A 24,656-nucleotide genomic window follows, 5' to 3' on the forward strand; every position below is an offset into this window, starting at 1 on the left:
AAGAGCCTCCTATGGTTTAAGTGTCTTCCCCAAAAAGCCTGTGTATCAGACACCTGGTGTTATTGTGGTGGTACTGGGACCTTTAGCAGGTGGACCATAAGGGGAGGTTGGTTCTTGGAAAGAAGTAAGCCTCTCGGGGGCTGGAGCAATGGCTCAGAGGTTAAGAGTAGTGACTTCTCTTCCAGAGGTCCTGAGCTCAATTTCTAGCAATCATATGGTGGCTCACAACCATCTATAATGTGATCTGATGCCCTCTTCTGGCCTGCAGGCATACATGCAGGCAGAGCACGGTATACATAATAAATATTCTTAAAAAAAAAAAAGTAAACCTCTCTTTCTCTGGTTCCTGTGAGATTTATTTTTATGCATATGAATTTGATGTGAGATTTGAGAGTCTACCCTGTACAAAAGCTCCTGCCATGCCACTGCAATCCACACCAGAAAGTCAGCCGCAGAGGACACGAGGCCCCTGGCAGAATTTGTGTATGTCATTTGGATTGGAGCCTCAGAACTAAGTTAAATACATCTATGCTGGGGCAGGGTGTGGTGGCGCATGTCTTTCATCCCAGCACTTGGGAATCAGAGGCAGTCTATCTCTGTGAGTTCAGGGCCAGACTGGTCTACAAAGTGAGTCCAGGACAGCCAAGGCTACACAGAGAAACCCTAAAAAGCAAAAAAAAAAAAAAAAAAAAAAAAAAAAAAAAAAGTCCAGATTGCTTATAATGCTGGCCGTGAATCAGCCACAGGAGTTCACACAGTGGGAGGCTGAGGCAAGGGTATTGTTATGAGTTTAAGGCCATCCTGAGCTAGATAGTGAATTCAAGGACAGCTTAGGCAACAGGGTAAGACCCTGTCTCAAAGCAAAACAAAACACTAACAACAAAACAACAGGCGTGGAAACACACACACACACATAATCCAGCACTCAGGAGGTAGAGGAAAAGAGGGTCAGGAATTCAAAGACAGCCTCAGCTATAACACAGGGACTCGAAAGATAAGGATGCATGAAATCCCTTCTCAAAAAACAAACCATCAGGGCTGAAGAGATGGCTCAGTGGTTGACAGCACTGACTGCTCTTCAAGAGACTCTGGTTTAGTCTGTAGGACCAGTCTGAAGAGTCACAACTGGCTGTAACTCCAGTTCCAGGGGATCTCGCACTCTCTTCTGGCCTCCATGGGCACCATGCACAGAAGTGAGTACTTACATACATGCGATTAAAACACATACACATAAAAATAAAAATAAATCTTAAACCAGGAATGGTGGTGCACACCTTTAATCCCAGCACTCGGGAGGCAGAGGTGGGAAGAGCGATGTGAGTTCGAGACCAGTCTTGTCTACAAAGTAACTAGGACAGTTGTCAATGCTACACAGAGAAACCCTGTCTCAAAAACCTCAAAATAAATAAATAAATTTTTAAAAAACTAAAACTAGCATGTCTCTATAAGTCCAGATCCAAGGAATCTGATGTCCTCTTCTGGCCTCTGCAGACACTGTGCACATATAGTACACACTCACACATGCAGGCAAATATTCAAACACAGAAATGAATAAAAGAAATAAATTTAGCTGGGCGTGGTGGCACACGCCTTTAATCCCAGCACTCGGGAGGCAGAGGCAGGTGGATCGCTGTGAGTTCAAGGCCAGCCTGATCTACAAAGTGAGTCCAGGATGGCCAAGGCTACACAGAGAAACCCTGTTTCGAAAAACCAAAAAAAAAAAAAGAAAGAAAGAAAGAAATCTTTTTTTAAAATGTTAACACAGAATATGTCATCTTCATCATCTCCAGTGGACAGGAAGTGGGGGCAGGCTGAACATAAAGCAAGGCAGAGGGCCTGGAAGCTACTGATGTCTACTTGGGCAGTAAAGCAAAGATGTTTAATGTCTTGTTTTATCATATATACACACACTACCTATTTGACTGTATTGAATATTTTATAACAAATGAAAACTATAAACACTAAAAGGAAAAAAAAAAAAAGCAGGGCTTGGTAGCACCCATTCCCGTAATCCCACTACCTAGGAGACAGAGGCAGGAGAACTAGGTGTTCAGGGCCACCCTTAGCAGCATAGCAAGTTTGAAGCTAGCATGAACCATATGAGACTTCATCTCAAAGAGAGAGAGATTTGTTTGGGGCTAGGGATTTATCTTACTTAGTGACAGAACATGTGCCTTGCATGCAGGAGGCAGGAGGCAGGAGGCCTCAGGTTGTAGCCCCAGCACCACAAACAAATGCTAAGTAAGTAAAGTTCGGCCATGACTGACGCAAATGCTTAGGAGGCAGTGAAAGAAACAGGAGCCTGGAGAGCCAGATTTCATCCACTTCAGGTTGTCTCCACTGCAGTGTCACCCCGTGGTGGGTAGTGTTGTTGGATAATGACAAAGGAAAGTTAGCCTGACTGGAAATGAGAATGAGAGAAAAAGAGGCTAACGTGGGAGCTTTATGTTCCCTCAGCTTAGGGGTCTAGGAACGCAAACCCTGCCAACACCTCCGTCAATGGCCTCCCACAAACCAGCACATGATATCCACTCTGAACGGCAGAAATCCAGATGGCTTTAGCAGTTTCTTCATCTTGACTCATCTACCATGCTACCTCAGAATCCTGGGCTCTACTCTTTTTTTGGGGGGGGGGGGTAACAAGGAGGTTGAGACCCGGTCTCCTGTAGCTCAGGCTGGCTTCTTTGTGCCGCTAAGACTCGCCTTTGAGCCAGGCGCGGTAGTACACACTTTTAATCCCAGCACTTGGGAGACAGAGGCAGGTAGATTGCTGTGCGTTCAGGGGCCAGCCTGGTATACAAAGTGAGTCCAGCATAGTCAAGGCTACACAGAGAAATCCTGTCTCGAAAAATAAAAAAAAAAAAAACAAAGACCTTTGAGCTGGTGCCTCCTGCCTGGACCTCCCAAGTCTTAAGACTCTCTCCCTAAATAGGTGAGAAAAGAGGTTAATGGGGACAGGAAAAATAGACCTTTTTTGGTTTTGTTTTTCGAGACAGGGTTCTGTGTAGCCTTAGCTGTCCTGGACTAGCTTTGTAGACCAGGCTGGCCTTGAACCCATAGCATCTATCTGCCTCTACCTCTAGAGTGCTGGGATTAAAGGCATGTGCGGCCATACTTGGCTAGCCCTTCTTAGACTTAGTTCCTTGAGTGATTCCATTCTTCAGCATCAGGATCCCACCAGACCCATTAAATAGCAAACCAACAATTCAGCAAAGGTGAATGCTACCGCAGCAGCTGGAATCTGGAGCAGCAGTCAAAGCCCGGAACCTTGACAGCCAGTTAATATCCCCCACTAATTTTTGAAAATCATTAAGAGTTTGCAATTGGGCTCTATGGATCTGTACCTATTGTGGTCAATTTTCTTGTTGAGTTATTTTATAGCCCAAATAGGTCATTGAATCTCCTCTTTGTATTTTTTCTGGAGCAATCTGTAACTCCTAGCATGGCAGAATTCTTTACGTTTCCTTAAACACTTTCTCTAAAGTATCTGCATCAGAATCAGCCAACAAAATATCATCCATGTAATGGTAAATGATAGAGTGAGGAAATTGCAGTGTCCTCAGGAGCATTTCTCGCTAGGAACTTCTCAAAGCAGAGTGTTGACCAGCCAAACAATGGGAAGAAATACCAAAACCAAAAAACCAAGCCTCTTGTTTTGGGATATATATATATACATACATACATATCCATGCCCCTGCAAGAGTTCCTCTTCTAGTGGACAAACACCATGTGTTCTCTCAAAAGTCTGTTTCCAGAGAACAAACACCACATACCCTCACACAAGTCTGTTTCACATCCCACACTTGGGATCAAAACAAAACATGTTTACATCCACCACACACCCTCTTGAGTCCTTCCCAATAAATCTCACGTTGTGCAGTGTGACTTTGGTATTCCTTGGCTCCCAGCTGCCAGGAGACCTTTCCCCTCAGAGCTGTGTGTAAGGGGCTCAGTCTGGCAGGGAGACAGAAGTAATAAAACAAAGGCCAGTATACTGTGCTATATGTTGAGAAAAACACAAGGATCCTAGCCAGACACAAAAGGCCACAGTAAAGAGTCTCAGTGGAACCAGACCTGGCCCACCATGCCTGTAATCCTAGATACTTGGGAAGCCACCGAAGGAGGATTGCAATTGCCAGGCCTGCCTGGGCTACGGAGTGAGCTAAAGGCCAGCCTGGGTAATTGAGCAAGACCCTTGTCTCAAACCAGAAAGGAAAAAGGAAACTAAAAATGTAACTCAGTGGAAGGGTACTTGTGCAAGGCTGTGAGTTCGATTCCCAGTACCAGCAGAAAGGAAAGGATAGGAGAAAAAGAATTCTCTGTGAAGAACAGGCTAGATCTCACTGAGGAGAGAGACCTAAGGATGGAAAAGACGTGAGGAACAAAAAGAGAGAAGGGTGGTTCTAAACAGACGGGGCACAGTGGGCCAAAATGCAGAGGAAGGAGCAGCCTAGCCATTACAGACTTGGGAGCATAAGTAAGACAGTGAACGAAGCTGAAGAGAGACAGCCAGTGGGCGGCTCAAGCTTGGATTTCCAGACTCATCTGAGGCATTGAAGGCCTGCTGCTGGAAACTACACCATGACACATTCAGTGACGAGGTGGGGAAGGGGACCAAAGTCACAGAAGACACAGAGGCACAGACAGGTGGCAGGCACCAGAATTGAGACGCCAGCTTCCAGAAGGAAGCTCTCTCATGGACGCCTTGACAGCTGACTTGCGGCCCAGAGCTTGGTAAGAAATAAGCTCCTGTGGTCTCCAGCCATCCCATCTGTCTTGATAGCAGTCTAACTGGAGGCCATGTTTCAGGAATATGGACAGCAAATATGTTACAGCAGGTGATGGGGCTTCTCAGAAGAGCCAAAGGCTTACCAGGAGTCTCCAAGTGGCCATAGTTTCATCTCTCTACCCTCCCCAGCCAGAAGGGAGAGAGGACTGGGGTGCTGGGGAGTGTTAGCTGACACCTGAGCTTTGGAATGCAGTCTACAGGACCCAGCACTTGTGGTCACCATCAGACTGGCCAGCCACCAACTCCACCCCCGCAGTCTCTCCTTATCAGACTATTTTAACAGTGCTCTAGTGTCAGCTCAGCTTTCCCCGCCTTTTCTTCAGTTTGTTTCAACGTTGAGCTGATTCTCAGAGCCGTAATCCCAAGGAAAGTTACTGCCTTTCCATTTACTAGGCTTGGTGTCTGAGACAGTCTGCTTGTGTGGTTCAAGATGGCTTCACCTTGAGGCTTTCCACCTGCTTCCGCCTCTTGAGGGCAGGGCTTGCAGGCATGGGCCCCCACCCTTGGCTCCAGGGGCAGCTCTAAAGCGAAGCCCCCATGCTGAACCCCCTAAATTGCTGCCCCAACTCCAAGGCTGGGTTAGAGAGCCCAGAAAGTGCTCTGACTGGTTCCGTGGCATGAAACCCAAGGCAGCTCCAAGAGTCTCCTCTTCCCTGTCCTCAGAACAAAAACAACTCCCCAGTGGCTGTGCCCTGATTTCTCTCAGGGAGGCAGCCAGCTGCCCTTGGCCAGGAAGGCCACAACATGCCAGGTCATCTCTCATTCAAGCCTTTTTCTTCTTCATTTCTCTCTCTCTCTCTCTCTCTCTCTCTCTCTCTCTCTCTCTCTCTCTCTCTCTCTCTCGTTCTCGCTCTCTTTCAAGATAGAGTTTTAATAGCCCAGGCTGCCCTCAGACCTTACATAGGTGAAGGTGGCCTTGAACCTCTGAACCTGCTGCTTCAGCCTCCCAAGCACAGCGAGGAAAGGCATGGGCTGCCATTACCTGGCTCTAGCCCAGTCCTTCCTTGTTCAAGCCCCACAGACCAGTCTGTCTCAGTTGGTGCTATTGAGAGCCTGTCACAGACCATAAGGATTTCTGTTCGAATGCATTTGAACCCTGTGTCAGAGAGAACTGGCCTGGAGGCTGGAGCCATGGCTCAGCAGTTAAGAGAAGAGACTACACTTTCAAAGGACATGGGTTCGGTTCCCAGCACCCACATGGTGGCTCACAGCCATCCATATCTTCAGTTCCAGGGGATCTGATGCCTCACTAGGCACAGACATGTGGTACGCAGACATACACATAAAATAAAATTTAAAAATCTAAAAAGAAGAAAAGAAAGGACTGTCCTGAATCTTACTACCAACCCCATCAAGTTTCCTCATCAGAATAAAGAACATTTCAGCCGGGTGTGGTGGCACACGCCTTTAATCCCAGCACTCAGGAGGCAGAAGCAGGTGGATTGCTGTGAGTTCGAGGTCAGCCTGGTCTACAAAGCGAGTCCAGGACAGCCAAGGCTAACACAGAGAAGCTCTGTCTCAGGGAAAAAAAAAAAAGAAGAAGAAGAAGAAATTTCAAACCCAGTTCACCCAGACTGTGATGAATATCAGATGCTACGTTCTGCATATGGAGACCTTCAACGATATCTGTGGGCCTACTGTGGGATCCTGGCACTGCAGGAAAGGACATTGGCCGCACCCCAAACACAAGTGTGGGGGGGGGGCGATAAAATTGCCTCTCAGTATCTCTGTCCTGCCTCTCTCTCTTCCCTACCCAAACTTCCTTCTACTTTAGCATGTGTCTCAGCCAAGGAGACACATTCATACTGAAGTGTTCAAGAATGGAAAGGAAGCCGAGTGTGGTGGTGTACCGCTGTAATCTCAGCACTTCGGGAAGCAGAGGTAGGCAGATCTCTGTGAGTTCGAGGCCAGCCTGGTCTACAAAGTGAGTCCAGGACAGCCAAGGCTACACAGAGAAACCCTGTCTTGAAAAATCAAACCAAAACCAAACACCTTATAGTATAGTCACTTCATGACATTTCTTCCTTAGGTAGCTGAGTCTGTGTGTTGGTGAGAATGCCAGAAGCATAGCCAATCCGAGGGAGTCGGCACCCAGAGAAGATGGCATCAGAGGGCCCCACGCTATTTTCCTGTCCCGGGGCAACATTTGAGTCTGGTTCTGTCCGCCTCCTAGAGGTGGCCCAATGGCACCAGTAGACACAGAATCTTGTGTGATTAATTGGCTAATTCCAAGAACAACACAAACCCAAGGCAGAGTGAAACTCCTGTGGAGACTCTGGGCCCATGAGACACCTCAGGCGCTTTCAGGGGGACACCCAGATGTGGCACTGCCCAAGCCGCCCTGCCCCTGGCAGGCAGGCAGCAGAACAGGGTGCTTTGGGGTTCGGAACTCACCTGTCAGCCTTTTCCTTATTTGTCTTGCGGTACTCCAAACCACTGAAACAGCTTTTTAAAAAGCCAGTGGGTGTGGCCTTGGGAGGAGTCAGCGTAAACAGGGGCCCACAAAAGGAGGTCTGAAAAGAACAGGCTTCTGAATTCAGAAGGGCAGGAGAAGGCCCAGCTAAACACGAAACCCTGCTACTCCTGGCTGTGGTTTCCCATAATAAGCGGTCCCCTGAGAAAGAGCTTAGGAACTGACACCTATGGGAATCTCACTCCCCATTACAGACAAGGAGAGACGTCTTCCACAAAACAGCAGAACTACTGCAGCTGCTGGCAGGAAGGCCAGTGTGTGTGCACTTGCATAGGCATAGACGCATGCGCATGCAGAAACAGTAAAGCTGGAGCATTTGGGTCCGCATAGCTATGTCTCTCTGTCTGTCTCTCTGTCTGTCTGTCTGTCTGTCTTTCTGTCTTTTGGAACGAGATCTTACCAAATAGCCTTGACTGGCCTAGAACACGATATGCAGATCAGACTGATCTTGAACTTGTGGAAATCCTCCTGCCTCTGCCTCCCCAGTATTGGAATTATAGTCCTGTTCCTTTTTCTTGTTGGTGGTAGCTTTTCAATTACATTTATCTATGTATCTATATCTATCTACCTATCAATCAATTTTCTTGGTTTTTTTCTTTTCTTGTTGTTTGTTTGTTTGTTTGTTTGTTTGTTTTGAGACAGGATCTCTGGTTGTCCTGGAACTCACTAAGTAGATCAGGCTGGCCTTGAGCTCACAGATATCCACCTGTCTCTGACTCCCAAGTGCTGGGATTAAAGGTATACACCACCACATCTAGCTTTGGTTTGGAATTTTGTTTGTTTGTTTGTTTATTATGTGTATGCCTGTTTTGCTTGCATATATGACTGTCTACCATATGAGCGCTCTTAAGAGTCTAGAAGAGGGAAACAGATCCCATGAACTGGACTTACAGACTACTGTGAGCAGCCATGTGGGTGCTGAGAACCGAATGTGGGTTGTCTGCAAAAGTAGAGTGTCCTCTTAATCACTGAGCCATCTCTCCAGCTGGTGCCTCTGTGTGCACATGCATGTGCAAATGTCTGTGTGTGTGTGATATGTGTGTGTGTGTAGTGTGAGTGATGTATGTGTGGTGTGTGTGGTGTGTGTGTGTATGTGTGTGGTGTGTGTATGTGGTGTGTGTGTGGTGCGTATGTGGTGTGTGTGTGGTGTAGTAGTGTGTGTATGTGTGTGTGGTGTAGTGGTATGTGTATGTGTGTGTGTGTGTGTGCGTGCTCGCACACATGCGCAGCATGCCAGGACACAGAGGGAGCAATGGAGATCAAAGAATAACCTTTAGGCATTGCTTCTCCCTTTCCACCATGTGGGTCCTAAGGATCAAACTCAAGTCATCAGGGCTTGACAGCAAGAGCTTTTACTCCCTGAGCTATCTTGCCAGCCAATTGTCTTTTAAATATTAATTAATTTTGTGTGTGTGTGTGTGTGTGTGTGAGAGAGAGAGAGAGAGAGAGAGAGAGAGAGAGAGAGAGAGAGAGAGAGAGAGAGATGAGGGGGGGGAGCATAGGTCTCACAGTTGCTCAAGCCAGTGCATGCACACAAAGGCCAGAAAAGGGCAGTGGGTATCCACCTCTGTCGCTTGCCAGTTATTTCTTTGAGGCAAGGTGACTTCCTGGCCCTGGAGCTCATGTTTTCTCAGGTGAGCTGGAAGCCAGTGAGCCCCTGTGTTCCTCCTGTGATCACCCCTCTCAAAGCTGAGGCTGTTGGTGTGTGAGATTCCCGGTGTAATCTATGGCTGCTGGTGTCAGAACACCGGTGCTCACTCTTAGTGGCCAAGGCGTCTCTCCAGACCCTTTTCTTGTTAATTGTTGTTGTTGTTGTTGTTGTTGATGATGATGATGGTGTTGTTGTTGTTGAGACAGGATCTCATGCTATAACTCTGAACTCCCAATTTGGTCCAGGACAGCCTCACATTTGCAGCTATCCTCCTGCCTCATCTCCTTGAGTTCCAGGGATGCTGGCACATCACAGTTTTCTAGAGACCTGCCCACACTTTTAAATTCTCACTGCACAGCTGTGATGTCAGAACAACTGAGGCTGGCGAAAGCCCAAAGCTGGCTCAGCGTGAAAAGCATCTTTGGTTCATTTTCTAGCCAACGGTGTGACATTATGCCAGCTCTGTAATCCTTATCTCTAAGTGGAGACGATAATTCTTGCTTTTTAAAATAAGCCAGTGATCATATGGGAAGAAGGATACACACAGCACAGTGCCTGGCCTGTGGCGTGCCATCAGTTCTCAGTAGCATCGGATGGGCCTGAGCTCCATCACTGAGTCAAGTTCAGACAGAATATGTGATCTTAGGCCTCAAGCCTGGATAATCGAGGGCAGCACCAGAGCCGTGATCACTAGAACTCCTGCTCCAGACAGCCGGAATAGTGTTGCCCATCTAAGGACAACTTTTTCTTTTTGAAGCAAGGTCTCACTATGTAGCCAGCCCAGGCTGGCCTCCAACCCATGGGTAGTCTTCCGGCTCAGCGTCCCAGATGCTGGAATTACAGACATGAATCACCACACCCATAATCAATATGTAGAGACAATAGATATAGAGGGAGATTTGTTTATTTTTAATTTGTGTATGAGTGGTTTGCCTGAATGTAGGTCTGCCCACCCCTCAGATACCTGGTGCCCTCGGAGACCAGTCGAGGACATCAGATCCCCTGAACCTGTAGTTATAGAAGGCTGTGAGTGGCCATGTGGGTGATGGAAGCCACACCCAGGTCCTCAGCAAGAGCAGCCAGTGCTCTTAGCCTCTGAATGTCTCTATGGCCCGGGTAGCCATAGTCTGCCATTCTGCCTTTACCACTTTTCCAGCCAGGGTTTGGATAGATAGATAGATAGATAGATAGATAGATAGATAGATAGATAGATAGATAGATAGATAGCCCAGGCTAGCCTCAAGCTTTCAGAGACCTTGCCTCCCTTGTTTTGTTTTGTTTGTTTGTTTTGTTTTTGTTTGTTTGTTTGTTTTTCAAGACAGGGTTTCTCTGTGTGGCCTTGGCTGTCCGAGACTCACTTTGTAGACCAGGCTGGCCTCGAACTCACAGCAATATGACTGCCCTTGCCTCCCAAGTGCTGGGATTAAAGGTGTGCGCCACTACGCCCAGCTTTATTTTCTTCTCTTTTTTAAAGGTAAACTTTATTTATTTTGTTTTTCAAAACAATCAAAGGGAAAAAGAAGAGAGGTGTAGGAAACTGTCTGACCATTCCTAAAAACATTGATCAACTCCAGGGTTCAGCAGTGCAAGGCTCACACCTTCTGCTGTGGGCCCAGTTGTGCACTGTGCCCCCAAACACTCTCTCTCTCTCTCTCTCTCTCTCTCTCTCTCTCTCTCTCTCTCTCTCTCTCTCTCTCTCTCTCATTCATGTGTCAATGACTCAACCCTTGATGCATCCAGAATCTGAAGTCTCAGCTTTATGAAAAAACTGAGAAACAGGATCTAGTGAAAAGAAATGGGTTTATTCACAGTTTGGGCCAGAACTGAAGTCTTGTGTGTGTGTGAATATGATATTCTGCTGTGTGTGTGTGTGTGTGTGTGTGTGTGTGTGTGTGTGTGTGTGTTTATATGTGTGTGTGAGTATGTGTTTGGTATGGTGGTGTGTGTGTTTGTATATGTGTATGAATATGTGTGTGTTTATATATGTGTGTGAGTATGTGTGTGTGTTTGTATATGTGTGTGAGTGTGTGTGTGTGTGTGTGAGAGAGAGAGAGAGAGAGAGAGAGAGAGAGAGAGAGAGAGAGATCTCAGCTCAGCTTCTGTCTGCCCGGCCAGTAGCAGCTGTCCAATTTTTAGAAAAGACTGAACAAACAGGGGCCAAATGTGCGTACTCAAACTATCTGGGAGATAATCCTTCCCCCTCAGGCAGTTTAGTTTCTGGCATTCCTCACCCTTGGCCCCACCCAGCCATGGGATTTCCTACTAACATTTTCATTCCTTAGGGCTCCTACTCCCTGGCTACTCTGTGACGATATTGGGAGGCAGGGCCATTAGGAATCACTAGGGTCAGGCAGGGTCAGAGATAAGAGTTTCTCCTCAGCGCTGGTGTCTTCAGAAGAGCAGACACCAAAGGCTGAGATGTAGCTCAAGGAGTAGAGAGCTTGTCAGCAGGCCCAAAGCCCTGGCCATGATCTCCAGCAGCACATCAATGGGCCCTGGTGACACCCTAGGCTACCAGTTCCTAGGCCATGCACTGCCCCCTCCACCAATTCTTATGTTGAAGTCCAGCCCCTGGGAAGTAGAGGGTTGTGAAATGAAAAGGCAAAGAAGAGATATGTGCGGCTTTTAAAAAAAAAAAGATTTACTTTTAATTATGTGTATGTATTTGTGTCTGTGCGTGAAGGAATGTGCACATTGTAAGTATGGGTGGGGTCACAGTCCAGAAGAGGATGCTGGATGCCCTGGAGCTGAGCTACAGGTGTTGTGAGCCACCAGCGTGGGTGCTAGGAACTGAACTTAGTGTTATGCGGCCTTAACTGCTGGGCCTTTTAAATTCTATTTTACTACATTTTACTTAATTGTGTGTGTGTGTGTGTGTGTGTGTGTGTGTGTGTGTGTGTGTGTGTTGTGTGTGTGCATATGCTATAACATGCCTGTGGAGCCCAGAGGACAAGTCACAGGTATCAATTCTCTTCTATCAGGTAGGTCCTGGGAATTAAACTCAGGCTTGGCTGAAAGTACCTTTACTTACCAACAACCTTCCCGGGCTTGTGTATAGCTCTTCATGTTAAAACGGTCTTCTTCAAGGGACATAAAGCATGCAGTGACGATATGTCAGCCCAGAGTGAAGACAGAGTCAGCCCAGGAGAGTAAATATTTCCCTATTTTTGGCATTTCGTGACATTTATTACTACAAAATAAAATATCTTCACTTTTGTTTTGGTGGGGTTTTGTTTGGTTGGTTGTTTTTGCTTTGTTTTATTTTTTGGACAGGGGTTCATACAGCCCAGACTGGCCTTAAACTTGCTATACAATCTAGGCTGCCTTGCTGGATGCAGTGGTGCACACCTTTAATACCCAGCACTCAGGAGGCAGAGGCAGGCAGATCTTTGTGAGTTCAAGGCCAGCCTGGTCTACAGAGGGAGTCTAGGACAGCGAAGGCTACACAGAGAAACCCTGTCTTGAAAAACCAAAACCAACAACAACAATCTGGGCTGCCTCAAACTGGTAGCAATCCTCTTGTCTCTCAAGTACTGTGATTACAGGCACAGGCCCACCATGCCCACCACCCACAGAACTTTAGACATATATAATCACCAGGAGGAGATGCTACCACGCCCACCAGGCCCAGCCCCTCAGCATAGCCACACCATCTTCCTCTGCATCCCTCTGTCCCCTGTGAGGTTGCCTGGACCACTTGTGACTGACTCTAGAGGGACTTAGGTGGCTGTGCCCTCTGCCACTTTCTCCCTGGAGAACTCAGTGGCCTCCCCTGGGGGCCCCACCCTGCTGAGCTCCTCTGCAGCTGTGGTGCCTGGGGCTCAGTCTCTTTCCTCGACTGTTAGGTTTGGCAAGGCTTGCAACTCCTCCCATAGCTTCTCTTTCCCAAGTGAAAATAGCTGGCACGGTGACCTCACCGGGGCCAGGCTGGCATCTCTCACCCGACGCCTCCACCCATGGCTTGTTTTCCATCACTTGTGTTGGCCATGTTACTTGGCTTCTCTGCGCTCCACCACACAGGATGAAGCCCTCCAATATTATGTTGATTCCGTGTTGCCCATGGCCAAGGCCTCACTCCCTGGGGTCCAGTTCACTAAGCCATTTCCTTTAGCTGTACGGAACAAACTTCCAAGGCCATGTGCTCCCCCGTGTGCCCCTCCCATGTTTTCTCCACACTCTGAACACCTTCCATCTCCAACCTGCCTCCTTGTCTTTATCTCAGACATACTTTACTTAGTTTATATATTTCATCTCCTCCCACCCCCTCTACACACACACCCCAACCCCCATCTTCCTCCCTTCTCCTCCCTCCTCAGTGCTAGGATTACAGGCTTGCACCACCACATCTGGTTTTATGCTGTGCTGGGAACAAAACTCAGCCTTCCTGCTTGCTAAGTAAAGCACTCCACCAAGAGAGATACATCTCCAGGTTTGGTTGGTTGGTTGGTTTTAATGTGCACTGGTGTTCTGCCTGCTCATGTGTCTGTGTGAGTGTCAGATACCCTGGAACTGAAGTTACAATAGATGTGAGCAGCCATGTGGGTCTGGGAATTGAAGCTCAGTCCTCTGGAAGATTAGCCAGTGTTCTTTTTTGTTTGTTTGTTTGTTTGTTTGTTTGTTTGTTTTTGAGACAGGGTTCTCTGTGTAGCCTTGGCCATCCTGGACTGACTTTGTAGACCAGGCTGGCCTTGAACTCACAGCGATCTGCCTGCCTCTGCCTCCCGAGTGCTGGGATTAAAGGCGTGCGCCACCACGCCCGGCTCTAGCCAGTGTTCTTAACTGCTCAGCCAACCCTTTAGCCAGCCCATACTTTAATTTTTTTTTTTTTAATTTAAGACAGGGTTTCTTTGTGTAACAGCTCTGGCTGTCCTAGAACACACTCTGTAGACCAGACTGGCCTCAAACTCACGGAGATCCACCTGCCTCTGCCTCCCAAATCCTGGGATTAAAGGTGTACCACCACCGCCCGGCAAAAATTATTATTGTTGGTTTGTTTGTTAGGTTGATACAGGTTCTCACACTGTAACCCCAGGCTCGCCTGGAACCAATGGCAATCCTCCTGCCTCAACCTTCCCAACTCTGGGGTTGCAAGCATGCTTCTTCAGGTTACTTCTCTGGATTTACAATGTGACTCAACTGTTTCCTGGTAAGAAGAAATGGGAGCCAGGTGTGGAGACACACAGCTATGACCTCAGTCTTTAGGAGACTGAGGCAGGAGGATCTCCTTAAATTCAGGGCTTGGCTGCAGAGTAAATTTTAGGCCAGCCTTGGATACACAGCAAAATCCTGCCTCAAAAAAGCAGCACAGGAGGAGCAACAGGAAAATAAGAATCGGCCAAAGGATATGTACACCACAAGGGTTTGTTTTGACAAGGACTTATGTGGGTTTTGATTTTTTTGTTTGTTTGGTTGGTTGGTTTTGGTTTTGGTTTTTCAAGACAGGGTTTCTCTGTGTAGCCTTGGCTGTCCTCCTGGACTTCCTTTAGTAGACCAGGCTGGCCTCAAAGTCATAGAGATCTGCCTGCCTCTGCCTCCCAAGTGCTGGGATTAAGGCATGTGCCACCACACCCAGCAGGTTTTGATTTTTTTTTTGGTTTTTCGAGACAGGGTTTCTCTGTGTATCCTTGGCTGTCCTGGACTCACAGTGATTCACCTGCCTCTGCCTCTGCCTCTGCCTCTGCCTCTGCCTCTGCCTCTGCCTCTGCCTCTGCCTCTGCCTCTGCCTCTGCCTCTGCCTCCGAGTGCTGGGATTAAAGGCGTGCGCCATCACCACCCGGCAGGTTTTGATTTCTTAACCTATATTTCTTTGCCCTGATGGAAATTAAACCCAGGGCTTTACACTCACAGTAGCCAACTACTGACACCTGAGATCCACCCATAGCCTCGGGGCGTGATTGCTGAGAGAGATACCATTTAGTGCTTAATTCCTGGGCACTGGAGGGAAAGAGCTCTTTTCCTCTCTTCCCTTCCCTTCCCCTCTGGCCCCTCTCCGCCCCTCCCCCCACCTCCCCACCACCACCACCACCAAAGCCTCCCAAACTCCAGATTTCTGGAAATTCTGTGTAATTGACATTTTTCAGAGGGAAAGCTTCATGGCTCGGATTTACAAGTCTACAACTTGTCAGTGATTCAGAAAGACCATTTCACAAATGTCTGCTGGTAGGGCCAGGTGCGATGGCGCACGCCTTTAATCCCAGTACTCAGGAGGCAGAGGCAAGAGGATCGCTGTGAGTTTGAGGCCAGCCTGGTCTACAAAGTAAGTCCAGGACAGCCAAGGCTAACACAGAGAGATCCTGTCTCAACGCGTGCCCCCCCCCCCCCCCCCCGCCGCAAAAAAAGTCTGTTGGGAGATAAGCCCACAGGTGTCAAGGTACTTTAAAATACACACACACACACACACACACACACACACACACACACACACACATACACACCACAAAAGGCCAGCTGAACTGGTGTGGAAAGGAAAGATGTTTGACTGTTGGTTTTACCTTCTGGTCCCCTCTGCTCACTACCTGGAATGGTTATCTAAATTTACCCTCAGGCATTTTGCCTACCAGAAAGGCCCAGGAAGTGAGCAGGCTCTTGCTTAGCTGTGGCCATTCGGTGTTCACTGTCACTCCTTGTATGTCAGCTGTTTACTTGTTTCCTTGGCTAGATGCACCTTCCAGATTAACATACATACACTCATCTGTCTATCTATCTATTTTGAGACAAGTCCTCACTATGTAGCCTTGACTGACCTGACACTCACTATGAGGGCCAGGTTGGCCTTGAACTCACAGACATCCACCTGCTTCTTCTGCCTCCCAAGTGCTAGGATTACAAGTGTGTCACACCATGCCCAGCTGTCTTCATATTTACTTACTTACTTACTTACTTACTTACTTACTTACTTTACTTACTTACTTACTTACTTACTTACTTACTTTACTTACTTACTTACTTACTTACTTACTTACTTTACTTACTTACTTACTTACTTACTTACTTTAAGCCAGGTTCTTAGGTAGTCCAAGCTGACCCCCAACTCTCGACATAGTCAAAGATGACTTTGAACTTCTGATTCTCCTGTTTCTGCCTTAGCAGTGCTTGACTTGCCGGCATGTGCCACCACGCTCAGTCTATGCAGCGGTGAGGATGCAACCTGGGGTTTAATGAGCGCAAGCAAGCAAGCAAGCATGCGTCTGAGCTTCTAACACCTCCAGTCCCACGGGAAATGGTTTTAAATACACACTCACATATAATTTAAGGCAATACTCCACTTAGCTACCTCCACTTATTCCTTCCTTCCTTCATTCATTCCTTCCTTCCTTCGTTCATTCACACAACCATCTTCTTCTCAGAAGCCAGGCTCTAGAGTAAAAGGTATAAATATAACCCCTGTCCTCAAGACCCTCAGCATCTCCTGGAAGAGGAAGGGGCAAAAGCTCATGATTAGGACACAGTAAATAAATGAAGAAATGTGAATAACCTGGAAATTGAGAAGAAAGAGTGATCTCTTCTGCTGAGGTGAAGATGGTAGAAACACTCTGTTCCCTCTTCCTAAGCCTTTCCTTCCGTTGTGTAGTCACTCAACAAGGCCTAGTCCAACACCTCCTCAAAGTAAACACTAACTTCTCTCTCTCTGCCACCACTTCATAACTGTCGTCATAGGCAAACTCCATGAGGGGGTGTGGCTTCGGCTCTTCCTCTCAGCAGCAGGAGCTTACTTTGCATTGCAAACACTGGCTACCCACTTGAGGTACAGCAAGGGCTTGTGAACCTTAGAAGGTTATGAGAAAAGCTAGTCAACCAAAAGCCAGCCTCCAGAGGAACTTGATCACCAGTGTTTCTCCTCAGTGTCCTCAGGAGCCCGGTTATCAGTATTATTAAGGGTCTCAGGGCTTTTTTTGTTTGTTTGGTTGGTTGGGTTTTTTTGTTCGTTTGTTTTGTTTTTTGTGTTTTTTTTTTCCTTGTTGTTACTGGTTTAGTGTGGTTTGGTTTTGGGTTTTTTGTTCGTTTACTTGGTTTTGTTTGTTTGTTTGTTTTCTTCCAGACAGGGTTTCTCTGTGTAGCCTTGGCTGTCCTGGACTCACTTTGTAGACCAGGCTGGCCTCAAACTCACAGAGATCTGCCTGCTTCTGCCTCCGGAGTGCTGGGATTAAAGGTGTGCGCCACCACTCCCAGCAGGGTCCCATTTTAAAAGCGTTCCTGCTGAGCCAGATATGGTAGCTCATTCCTGTAATCCCAGAGTTTAAGGCAGGCCTGGGCTACGTTCATGTAGCCATGAGGTTATTAGCTAATTGTGCTGTGTCCTGGGAGCCCATGCATGTCCCTGTTGAACAAGGTATGTTATTGGGAGTGAGCCTCCCACAGTGTGCTGTTTCCTGCTTCCTGTTTGAGATGGGAGCTCTCAGTTGTTCCTCCAGTCATGCCTTCACTCAACCATCACGGACTCTAACCCTCTGAAACTGTAAGCCCAGCTAAACACTTCTGTTATATGTTGCACTGTGCTGGCCGCTCTTAGTCAGCGTGGCACACAAACTAGAGTTATCTGAAAGGAGAAAAATCTCAATTGAGAAGATGCCTCCATAAGATCCGGCTATAAAGGATTTTCTTAATTGGTGATTGATGAAAGAGGGCCCAGCCCATTGTGGGTGTTTCCATCCTTGGCTAGTGCCCTGAGTTTTATAAGAAAGCAGCCTGAGCAAGCCAGTAAGCAGCACCCCTCCGTGGCCTCTGCCTCAGTTCCTGCCTCCACTTCCCTGCTCTATTTGAGTTCCTGTCTTGACTTCCTTTAATGATAAATAGTGCTATGGAAGTGTAAGTCAAATAAGCCCCTTCCTTCCCGACTTGCTTTTTGGGCATGGTGGTTTGTCACAGCAATAGAAGCCTTAACTAAGACGTGCCTTGATTGTCACAGCTGTAGAAAAGTAAGTAAGATCCTTTCCTCCTGTATCTTTCCTCAGGAACCCCTCTACCCCCCATACAGCAGCCTCTAGAAGCCACTGTCCCCAAATGCACTCATCCTACCTGTCTTTTCTTTCTTTTATTGGGGGTGAAGGAGTGGGGGTTGTTGTTTGTTTTTGGTTTTTGAGAGAGGCTTTTTCGGTGTAGCCTTGACTGTCCTGGAACTCTGCAGACCAGGCTGCCTTCAAACTCAGAGATCCAGCTGCCTCTGCCTCACAAGTGTTGGGTTAAAGGTGTGCACCCCCACCGCCGCCACCACCACCTCCCGGCCCATCTTTTCTTATAACAGGGTCTTTCAGGACAAACCAGTGTCCAATAAGGAATGTTTAGGAAGCACAGCCTGAAAGGCTAGCAACACCCCCAATAAAGTGGCCGGTCACCTGTAACTGGTATTTTATATGCCAATTAAATGAGAAAATGCAAATAACGCTCCCAGGCAAACTCAAAGGAGAAGAGAGAAGGCAGCTGTGAGAGGATGGGATGTGACCCAACATACAGGTTCCTGTAGATGGGGGTGGGGACATGTTAACCTCCACTTCAAAGAGAACAGCTTACTTTGTGTGGTTTCCCCAGGTGTACCGGTCACTAGGGCACACTGATCAGTTACCACATCCAGCAGGAGTAAGCCAGGGAAATGTAACCTGTTCTTCCTACCTAAGCCACCTGTGCTGGCCGCTCCCCCTACATATCCGTCTCTATCAAATAGCACATATTAAACTCAGGCCTAAACAAACAAGTGGAAAAGGTTTATTTCCTGGTAGGAAACGCCTGTGTAATCAGCCAGTAGCCTGTCACTAACTAGCCATGTGACCTTTGGCAGGTCCACCCCTCTCCGTAGCCACTAAGTCATCACAACAAGGCGTCGGCAGCCTCTCACCTGGACCACAGCAGCTTCTACTTGGTCTCTGCAGCTCTGATTTTCCTTCAACCACTGGAGACCTTCAGCACAGAGATCATTCCAAAATCCCAGCTCTGTAGCTCAGAAGTAGGGCATGCACACTGCCCCAGATTCAGTCTCCCGTGTTGCCAGAACTGGTAGGAGGGATCTGGTCACCATTACCTTGCCTAAATCTACAGTCTCTGGCCTGGGTTCACAGTCCAGTGATAGAACACTCACTGAGCATGCACAAGGCCCTGGGGTCAATCCCCAATGCTACCAAAAAACTTTAAGTTTAAAATCTGTGACCTCCAGGAAAACAACAATAAAATCCTTTACTCCTGGCTAGAATCTGTTTTGGGTTGGGCTTTTGTGGTTGTGGTTGTTGTGTTTTTTTGTTTGTTTGTTTGGTTTGGTTTTAGGGTTGTCTTTTCTTTCTTTCTTTCTTTCTTTCTTTCTTTCTTTCTTTCTTTCTTGTTTTTCAAGGCAGGATTTCTCTGCCTTGGCTGACCTGGATTCACTTTGTAGACCAGGCTAGCCTCAAACTCACATCGATCTGCCTGCTTCTGCCTCCTGGAGTCACAGGCATGCGCCACAGCACCTAACTCTTAGCTGGACCGTGCAATGATTAATAGTGTCAACTTGGCAGAATCTTGCTTCACCTAGAAGACAAACCTCTGAGCTCATCTGACAGGGATCATCTAGATGAGGCTAACTGAGGTGGGACGTCCAATTCCATGGGCAGGGAGGGGGCCTGGCCTAAATAAAAAGGAGAAAGGAAACTGAAGGAGAGCATTCGTCACTCTTGGCTTCCTGGCTGTAGATGCGATGTGGCTGGCTGCTGCCAGCTCCTGCCTCCTGAACATCCCTGCCACGATGAATTGATGGGGTTCTTGAACTGTGAGTCAATATAAGCCCTTTCTCCCTCAAGTTGCTTGGTTAGTTAGTGAGCTTGTTTGCTTGTTTTTTTGGTTTTTTGGGGTTTTTGTTTGTTTGTTTTTGAGACAGGGTTTCTCTGTGTAGTCTTGGCTGTCCTGGGCTGCCTTTGTAGACCAGGCTGGCCTTGAACTCACAGTGATCCGCCTGCCTCTGCCTCCTGAGTGCTGGGATTAAAGGCGAGCGCCACCACGCCCGGCTCTTGTTTGTTTTTTAAAATACCCTTTCAAGCTGGGTATAGGGGAACACGCCTTTAATCCCAGCACTTGGGAGGCAGAGGCAGATGGATTGCTGTGAGTTCAAGGCCAGCCTGGTCTAGAAAGTGAGTTCCTGTGTCTTAGTCACTGTTGTATTGCTGTGAAGTGACAGACACAAGGCAACCCTTATAAGAGAAAGCACATCATTGGAGCTTGCTTACAGCTTCAGAGGCTCAGAGGGAAGGAGGGAAGAAGGGAGGGATGGGGAGAGAGGGATGGGGAGAGAGGGAGAGAGGTGAGAATAAATGGGTGTGGGCCTTTGAAAACTTTCTCCAACAAGGCCACGCTTTGTAATCCTAATCCTATCAAAGTACCCAAGGTCCTGCAGACTAAGCAATCAAACACTGAGCCTATGGGGGCCATTCCAATTCAAACCACCACTCCCTGTCTCAGAAAAAAAAAAAAGAAATGGCTTGCTGAGTCTGTTTCTGTTGTGTGTGCATGTGCGTGTACATGGCTTCAGAAATGATCATTCTACCTACACTGGACAACCAGTAAGGGGTCTCCTCCCTGGGAGAAGTTAACTCTTCTTCCAGCAATCTTTAGTTGCTTTTAGTTCTTTGTCTAGGGGTGGAACCATGGGACATCCCCTCCCCCACCCCCACAGTGACATGTCCCCTGACGCTGCCATTGTTCTGGTCCTGTTCAGGCAGCCATGTCTAGAAGAGGCTATGTCACCACAGACTTCCTTGTGGTTTGGCTTTTACAATCTTCCCGTGCCCTCTTCCTTGGTGTGGAAGCTGTGGTATACCTGTATCCGTGGGGCCTGGCTGATGATGATCTCTGCATTGGCTCCGGTTGTGTTTTCCTGTGACTGTCTCCATTTGCTGTACAAAGAGCCATCTTTGATGAGGGGGCGGTAGCTCCACTTCTGTGGGAAAGCTGGCTCATAAGCCATTGTGTGTTAGTTTGGTTTTCTTGGGTCTCACTATGTACCCCTGGCTGGACTAGAACTCATGTTGTAGAGAAAGAGAAAGAGGGCTGGAGAGATGGCTCAGTGGATAAGAGCACTGGCTACTCTTCCAGAGATCCTGAGGGCAATTTCCAGCAACCACATGGTAGCTCACAATCATCTGTAATGGAATCTGATTCCCTCTTCTGGTGTGTACAGAAACAGAGCACTCGGGCTGGAGAGATGGCTCAGCGGTTAAGAGCACTGACTGCTCTTCCAGAGGTCATGAGTTCCCAGCAACCACGTGGTGGCTCACAGCCATCTATAATGTGATCTGATGGCCTCCACTGACCTGCAGGTGTACATACAAACAGAACATTGTATACATAATAATAAATAAATAAATCTTTTTTTAAAAAAGCAGAGCACTCATATACATAAAATAAATAAATAAATCTTTTTTTTAAAAAAACATGTTAAAAAAAAATAAAAAGGCCGGGTGGTGGTGGAGCACGCCTTTAATCCCAGCACTCGGGAGGCAGAGGCAGGCGGATCTCTGTTAGTTCGAGGCCAGCCTGATCTACAAAGTGAGTCCAGGACAGCCAAGGCTACACAGAGAAACCTTGTTTCAAAAAACCAAAAGAGAGAGAGAGAGGGAAAGGTAAGCAGGCATAGTAGTCCAAGATAGTAATCCCAGTACTGGCAAGGTGGCAACAGGTAAGTCCCTACTTGGAGAGTTCTAGACCTGTGAGATACTCATTTCAAAGTACAGAGTACAGAGGATTGACAGCGAGGGTGTCCTCTGGCCTCCATGTCCATGTGCACACATGTGTGCTTGCACTCATGTGGACCATACACAAACACACACAGAGAAGAAAAGAACAAGAAAGGGACTGGAGTCCACTGTCCCCTTCAAGGGTACATCTTAGTACTTGAAGCCCTCCCATTAGGGCCGCCCCCCGAAGGTTCTGAAACTCCCCAAGAGTCCTGCAGGCTGGGGGCACAAGAGCATCTGGGGAACATTTAAGTTATAAGTACGCTAAGTGGAGAGGTTTGGGGGAGGAACGGGGTGGAGGCAGGGTGAGGGGGTTGGTGCACACCTTTAATCCCAGCACTCGGGAGGCAGAAGCAGGTGGATCATTGTGAGTTCGAAGCCAGCCTGGTCTACAAAGCAAGTCCCGGACAGCCAAGGCTACACAGAGAAACCCTGTCTTGAAAAAAACCAAAGAAAAGAAGAAGAAAAAAACTCTTAGTGTGCAGGCCAGGCTGGCCTCAGACTTGCTATGTAGCTGGGAATGACCGTGAATTTCTGGTCTTTCTGCCCCTCCTTCCTAAATCATAGGATTACAAGGCTAAGCCACTGTGCTCAGCGTCGCATCATGTAGCCCTGGCTAGCCTGGAAATTCCCTATGTACACCTGCCTGACTTTGAACTCACAGAGATTCACTTGCCTCTGCCTCCTCAGTGATAGGATTACAGCAACAGTATAATGGTTTTGGTGTTTTTTTTTTTAATTTGGCTATTTTATTGGCTTCTTTTTCTTACCTTCCTATACCACCCATGTCCTTTCCAACCAGTAGGAGAGAAAGAAGGTTAGAGGAGAAAGAGGAGCATCAATATCCTGTCAAGTTCCTGGAGGCATATTAGATCTTCGTAGTCAGGCTATCTCCAACCAGCAATCCAGCAAACAGCATCAGCAGCAAGGGGGAATAGCAGCCCTTGCCTCTCAGGGCTCTGGCATTTATACACACCCTCTGAAGAGTTCCCAGAATTCCAAACTATCAAACCAAACACACACACACACACACACACACACACACACACACACACACACACAAGAAAAACAAACAAACAAACCCACACCCCTGCCAGAGCATGAGGCAAATCACAGTCAGCTGCTGTGGGCAATCTGACGCAGCCCCATATCCCACACCTGGGATTAAAACAAAAACATACTCACATGACACTTCTTGTGTTTAAAAATGAACCCCTTCCCCCGCAAATTCTCACCACACCAAGGGCTCTGTCTCTGATCATAGCACAAAGAAGCAGGCACAGACCTCACAGCTCTCACACTAGCCACTCAGCCACCTCACTAGCACATGTGGACACAGGCTTCAGATGCTTACGTTTCTCTCTGCTGATGGTGCTTTACAGTCTAAAGACACATTCCCAGGATGCTTCAGTGTCCACGATGATCTCATTCTGTATGTTTTTTTTTTCTTCTTCACTGTTCTAGCTTCATCCTTCTTCAAGTTTGACATAATCTCAACTTAAACTCACTCCTGCTTCTGCTTGAGTTACTACTTAGTCTAAGGATCCTGCTGTCTGTGTGTGCAGTGATGTGCCTTACAAAGATGGCTGAGCCCATAGCCAAAGTGTCTGCTGTGAGCAAGGCACAATGGTGTATATTCCTAGGAGGTTGAGGCAGGATGGTTGCCTAGAGTTTTGAGGCCAGCCTGGGCTACATTGCAAGATTCCACCTCATGATCACTATAGTTAGCACTCGCTCAGCATCTTCTTCTATTACTACAGAAATTATCGTTTGTTTGTTTTGTTGAGGCCTGCTCCTTTCAGGTAGCATAACTAAAAATATTTTTATTTCAGGCCCACCAGCCACACCATCTCAGCTCGTTGCTGATGTAAAAGAATCTCTAGCTGGGCGTGGTGGTGCACGCCTTTAATCCCAACACTCGGGAGGCAGAGGCAGATGGATTGCTGTGAGTTCGAGGCCAGCCTGGTCTACAAAGTGAGTCTAGGACAGCCAAGGCTACACAGAGAGACCCTGTCTCAAAAAACCAAAAAAAAAAAAAAAAAAAAAAAGAATCTCTATACAAGGTCAGGTTGAGCATAAACTGTGTTTATGATCAGCATACCCTATGGTCTTATTAATCACCAAAAATTCCCCAAGCCCAGCTGCCCCCAACTACTAGGCACACTTTCAAGGTTAGCTAGAACATCTTGTTGGCAAAAGAACTTGGGTCAGAACTGACCACCTTGTTCCACCATCCGCCCTCCCACCGCCCCCTCTAACCCCATGAGCTAATTGCAGCTTTCACCTTTAAATATGTAATATAACTTCCCCTCAAGGACGTGGTGGTTCCGATCTGGAACTGGCTGCCTTCCCGAGCTCAGAAAATAAAGATTACATTTTAAGCTTCTGAGTCTGAAGTGAGTTTACTTGGCTTCCAACCCAAACCCAACAGTTTGTGTTGGGAATTGAACCAGGGGTACTCTAGGCAAACACTCCAAACTGAGCCACATCCCCAACCATGGATTAGCCATTTAGGCCTCATAGAAACTTGGATAGAGTGATACAGTTATAAACCAGACTATGACGACAGGCCCAGCAATACCAGTCCCCTTTGGATGTAAGCAGAATGTCCCTTAGCTTTGTCCATATTCCTCCAAGGTGTCCCCATACCACTGACATCATCCAGTCCTGCCCTGAACAAGCAATAAGTGTGTTCTCCCCACCTGCCTAAAGGAGTATATCGGATTCCAGAAGTGTCCATCAGTTCCATCAAACAACCAGAGGAAGAGACCTTAATCAGAAACGTACATTTCAGTCAAGTGGGATAACTCACTCATACCTGTAATCCCAGCACTTGGGAGGCTGAGGCAGGAGGATTGCTGTAGGTTCAAGGACAACACAGGCTACAGAGATCCTGTCTCAAAATCAACAACAAGTGGGATTGGCGATGTGTCTCAGTTGGTAGACTGTTTGCTTATCATACATGAAGCCCTGGGTTGTTGGATCCCCAGTACCACCTAAACTGGGCATGGTGGCACAAGCCCGTAATCCCAACACTTGGGAAATGGAGGATTA

The 24,656-nt window shown here is 47.4% G+C and overlaps 1 long non-coding RNA gene across 1 annotated transcript in view; it reads left to right on the top strand.

Moving 5' to 3' along the window:
• The window catches only part of LOC311587827, a 48,090-nt gene extending 25,986 nt beyond the window's left edge, over positions 1-22,104 (top strand). The window contains exon 4 of the long non-coding RNA XR_014775982.1: positions 22,093-22,104. This is a non-coding gene — a long non-coding RNA (uncharacterized lncRNA). The remainder of the gene's footprint in view (positions 1-22,092) is intronic.
• Positions 22,105-24,656: the final 2,552 nt, after the last annotated feature.

The sequence above is a fragment of the Acomys minous genome (assembly GCF_964271855.1).
Source record: "Acomys minous genome assembly, chromosome: 17".
Taxonomy (NCBI): Eukaryota; Metazoa; Chordata; class Mammalia; order Rodentia; family Muridae; genus Acomys; species Acomys minous.